This window comes from Grampus griseus (genome assembly GCF_964374135.1).
Source record: "Grampus griseus genome assembly, chromosome: 12".
Taxonomy (NCBI): domain Eukaryota; kingdom Metazoa; phylum Chordata; class Mammalia; order Artiodactyla; family Delphinidae; genus Grampus; species Grampus griseus.
Window position 1 is genome coordinate 61860249 of NC_139006.1, and position 6000 is coordinate 61866248.

Consider the following 6000-nt stretch of genomic DNA (forward strand, 5'->3'; position numbering starts at 1 on the left):
TTCCATCTCAGCACCACTTCCCCACCTTCTCCAGCCCTCAGTGTCTTCTCACTTCTTGCATTTCTAGAAATTGTCATCCTTGTCACACAAACTAGCCCTTAATGAAATATAATTTATATCCTATATTCTTCTCTAATTTCTGTTCCTCTTGGATAGCTTACCTCCCCAAGAACACTGAAAAGCACCTCAAGATAAGGGTATTTTCTCAAGTACTCTCATGGATTAGACAACGATGGAGCCAGCCAGGGAATTCAATAAGCTCTTTCTGATCATCAACAGCAGAACCAATTTTTACTTCAGTTCCCATAGTCCGATCCCTTCCTTCCAGGAGACGGGAGCAAACCTGGCCAAGGAGGTAAAGCCAGGATCTGAAGACCAGGACCTGGCCAAGCAGAGGCCATGGTACAAAAGCAACAGAGGGCAGGAGTAAGCTGTGTTATTAGGTCTGCCAAGTCAATGTCAAAAGCAGAGAGGATGGATTTCGTCACCAGGATTAGAAGCTGAGTAGATTGAGGAATGGAACAGAGGGTCAGAACAGGACAGGAATAGAATACAAAGGGAAAACTTCCAGGAGGAGGCTTCAGTGCCCAAGGGCTACTAGCTGCATGGATCAAAGCAAGGGTTAGGGTGAATACCATTGTTGGGGCCCAAGGCAGACCACCCGCAAAGTATGCCTCAGTGGCAAACTGATTTTGAGTTAAAGTTATTTAAATTGCAAATGCAAGAGGGACACTTGACCATCCTGTCTCCCTGAAAGCAGGAAATAAATCTCCCATTTGAAAGGTGCCCTCCCAGTACTAGGAGGTTGAAATACATCCTTATCACCAGAGATATGGAATTCAGGGCCAAGAAGCCTGTATAAACAAAACTTATTACTGTAATTCTTTCATCTACTACTCCAAGCCCAAACTCTGTTTAGACTCACTTATTAAGCACCCAAAGCCTAAGTTTCTTTGTCCTGACAATTCCTATCAAATTTATTCTTTGTCTAAAAATTATAGACACCACCCCTGGTGGTGCAGTGGTTAAGAATCCACCTGCCAATGCGGGGACACGGGTTTGAGCCCTGGTCGAGGAAGATCCCACATGCCGTTGAGCAACTAAGCCCGTGTGCCACAAATACCGAGCCTGCGCTCTAGAGCCCATGAGCCACAACTGCTGAGCCTGTGTGCCACAACTACTGAAGCCCGCATGCCTAGAGCCCGTGCTCCGCAACAGGAGAAGCTACTACAAGAAGTCCGCATACTGCAATGAAGAGTAGCCCCCACTCACTGCAGCTAGAGAAAGCCCACGCGCAGCGACAAAGACCCAATGCAGCCAAATATAAAAATAAATATATTTAAAAATAAAAAGTATAAAAGTTGCCTGCTTTAGCCACTTCTTATATCCCATTTCTGAGACTTCCATGTGCACGAATTAAAATTTGTTACTTTTTCTCTTGTTAATCTGTCAGGTGTCAATTTTATTAGTAGGCCAGTCAAAGTGGGGGAGGGGAAAATTCCCCCTACTCAACACCTTTTAAGATTGGAATTTTCATAAGTGAAAGTGAGTGAGGTAAGGAACTCAGACGATCTGTTCCTGGTCCAAGTAAAGATGGAAAAACTTTGATATTCACTGTCACAAAAGACAACCTACTGCATGTGGGGCTTTTTCATCAAAAGCCACCATTTAAGAGTGAAAAGCAAGCTAAAGAATAGGAGATGAAATTTCTAATACATTTATCCTACAATGAACTCATATCCAGTATGTGTATATATACATGTATATGTGTGTGTGCTTTTTTATATATATATATATAAAACTTGTAAAACTAAAACCAAAATACCAGGACTGTTTCTAGGGCTGGGGCAGGAAATATACAATATCAGGTAAGCATGGAGCATTTTGCAGTACCAGAAAGCCCACACGTACACATACACAATTGAGGGCATTACAAAGGGGCACCGGAGCCAACTGAAAGAGGCCACAATGGCCAAAGCTGGAACAATTTGAACAAAAGTAATGTAATACTGCATTATAACCCAAAGTATAAAATAATTAACCAGGAATTCATACTGATATAAATAGGTGACTGAATACATAAAGGATATATAAATCTTCTGTGCATAATTCCAAATAATTTATGTTGATGCTCCACCTTCAAGGAGGTGAGTAAAATTTCCCATCCCTTCAGTGGAAGCTATGAATAGTCACTTCCTCCCAAAGAATACAATATGGAAGGAGGTGAGGGGAGAGTAACCTTACAGTGGAGAAGCCTGATAAACAAAACCTCAGGCAGGTGATCAAGATTAACATGAACAGTCATAACTCACATTGACAGTATGTGCCCTTGACATCAGGTGATAAGACTGGTAATCTACCTCTGTGGTCTTTCACCTAAAAACCTATAACCCTAGTCTAATCATGAGGAAAATATCAAAGTGAAAGACATTCTATAAAATACCTAATTATATCCCTCAAAACTTTCAAGGTCATTACAAACAAGGAAATCTAAGAAACTCACAGCCCAGAGGAACCTAAGGAGGCATGACGACCAATGTAGTATCCTGGATGTGAAACTGGAACAGAAAAAGGACATTAAGTAAAAACTAAAGAAATTCATGGTGGGGGGGGAGTAAAAAACAGAACACCTAAGGAAATCTGAATAAAGGATGAACTTTAGTCAATTATGATGTATCAATATTGGTTCATTAGTTGTGACAACATACCATACTCCTGTACTATCATGATGCTGCCTCAGCTCAGAAAGGCATTCAGGTCAGCTCCAGTTCAGGGGCCAGAGCTGTGCTGGGCTCGAGTTGATACCTTGGCCAAATAAAATAGGTTCAGACAGAAACTTGTATAAACCACCTTTCTAAAATACATCTTTATGGTTAATAGGATTTGTTTTAACTGGCTAAATGCAGGACCCCTGGAGAGCACAAGTGAGGTCAATATTGCAGGTTGGTCTTGCTGATAATTATTGTTTTAAAGATGCCTGTGCAGAAGAGGCAGGCCTGGGACTGCTGCTATCCTGAGAAAAGCCTGCTTACAAGATTAGCCCTTGACTAGCATCTAGGAACCTGACTGGTATTCAGTTCCAACACAGATATAAAAATTTTGTGCCTAAACTGTCTGTACAATGTGACTTATGCTGAATACCTGTTTCCTTCCAGGAGTTTGGAATTTTAGTACATGCTAGGCAGAAGGTACCCATGTGACTAGCCCCAATAAAACCCTTGGACTGGGAGAGGACTAGAAAGCCTACACCTGGTTTCCTCCATACATTACTCCAGGAGCATCTTCCCATTGCTGATTTTGCAATCTCTGGTTCATACTGATATGAGATGGAATGCTTTCCTTGAGAAAATGCCAGCTAGTCAATGTAGAAAAGAATTATAAAACCACCACTTTACAACTCCCAATGTTGTAACTATTTCAGGCAAGAATCAACAGATCCCAAAACCATTCAGTGAAAGATGCTGGGGAGATAATTAGGGAAATTTTATTAAGGACTGCATATTAGTGAATCAATGTTTGTTTTCTTAGGTGTAATAGTGGTATTGTGGTTATAAAGATGAATATCTTTATTCTTAGGATATGCTGAAATGTTTTAGCTCAAGTGTCCAAACTGTCAGGATGCCTGCAACTTACTCTCAAATGGTTCACCAGAAAAATGAATAAACGAAGTAATGAATGAATAAAGCAAATGCATCAAAATATTAACAACTGGTGTATATGGATAAAGAGTAAATGGGTGTTAATTGTACTATTTTTTCAACTTTTCTTAGGTCTTCATAATTTAAAAAGAAAGTAAAGAGGGGACTTCCCTGGTGGCGCAGTGGTTAAGAATCCACCTGCCAATCAGGGGACACAGGTTCAAGCCCTGGTCCAGGAAGATCCCACAAGCCGAGGAACAACTAAGCCCGTGCACCACCAACTACTGAGCCTGCACTCTAGAGCCCGTGAGCCACAACTATTGTGCCCGCGTGCTGCTACTGAAGCCCAGGCACCTAGAGCCCCTGCTCCGCAACGAGAAGCCACTGCAATGAGAAGCCCGTGCACCACCACAGAGTAGCCCCCACTCGCCGCAACTAGAGAAAGCCTGCGCGCAGCAACAAAGACCCAACGCAGCCAAAAATAAAAAATAAAATAAATTTAAAAAAAATACTAAGTCAGAGAAAAACAAATATTATATGATTATCACTTATATGTGGAATCTAAAAAATAACACAAATTAACTTATTTACAAAACAGATTCACAGAACAAACTTATGGCTACCAAAGGGGAAAGGGAGGAGAATTAATTAGGAGTATGGGATTAACAGATATATACTACTGTATATAAACAAGGATTTACTGTATAGCATATACTACTGTATATAAACAAAGATTTACTGTATAGCATAGGAAACTATATTCAGTATCTTTTAAAAACGTATAATGGAAAAATCTGAAAAAAAAAACAATCACTCTGCTGTATACCTGAAACTAACACAATATTGTGTCAACTATACTTCAACCAACTAAAAAACGTGGGCTCCCCTGGTGGCACAGTGGTTAAGAATCCACCTGCCAATGCAGGGGACACGGGTTGGATCCCTGGTCTGGGAAGATCCCACATGCCGTGGAGCAACTGGGCCCATGCACCACAACTACTGAGCCTACATTCTAGGCCCACAAACCACACTTGCTGAGCCCGCATGCCTACAGCCCGTGCTCCACAACAGAAGCCACCGCAAGAAGTCCATGCACCACAACGAAGAGTAGCCCCCACTCACCACAACTAGAGAAAGCCCGCACACAGCAACGAAGACCCAATGCAGCCAAAAATAAATAAATAAAATTTAAAAATCTTCCCCTGGCCAAACGCCAATACGAGCTCTTTTCCAGCTCTACCAGTAGGTAGTCATTTTTAATTCAAATGGCATTTTGTACTGGTTACTTACTGCATCTTATTTGTATTTCTAGGTAGTAGCTGCACAGTATTTACAAAGTCATCATTATATTAAATGTCTTTTGTCCCACTCCCTAACCCTAGATAAGTTACTGAAAGGATCCTTCTGCCTTGCTCACTTTGTACCTTTCTTTAGTGTTCATCTCATAGTTGATGCTCAATAAACTAAGCACTATTTAAAATATGCCTATCTTGGGCTTCCCTGGTGGCGCAGCAGTTAAGAAACCGCCTGCCAATGCAGATGACGTGGGTTTGAGCCCTGGTCCAGGAAGATTCCACATGCCACAGAGCAACTAAGCACCCCTGTACCACAACTACTGAGCCTGCGCTCTAAAGCCCGCAAGTCTCAGCTACTGAGCCCATGCACCAACCACTGAAGTCCATGCACCTAGAGCCCCTGCTCCACAAGAGAAGCCACCACAATGAGAAGCCTGCGCACCACAACGAAGACCCAACGCAACCAAAAACAAAATTTTAAAATTTATAAAAAATATGCCTATCTTAATATTTCTAAAATTACAGACTTTATTATCAAGAGACCTTAAAATACATATCTGAAAGCCATAAAACCTCAAATTTCAAAGCTCAAGTACCTTTTCAGACGTTCACCATTCCTCTATAAGCTGTACAAAAACCATTTTATGATAGGCCATTTGGCTGCCGCACAAGAAGGCCATTAATCAGAGTATTCAGGCCTGCCTGTTCAGAACAGCCAGGTGAAGTGTCCCATCACATTAGTCTCTGAGTGGTTAAAAAAAATACATTTGAATCTTAGAATTTGTTGCTCCTGGTTCACTGCTGCAATAGAATGGGCTGGGCTTTAGCTCAGTAAAATCAGGGAAAGGGCCATACAGCTTAGAATTCTTGACATGTTCTAGCACAACTCTTTATTTACATGAACAAAAACTTAAATGACTTACCAAATTCATACAGCTTATTGACAGTAGAAACTAAAATCTAAATGACCAGACTCACCAAACTTTTCATAGGGCACATCTGCTCTTTTAGTATCAGTATCATCTGTCTATCATTAGACAAATTAAACTAGTACTTCTATTTATACA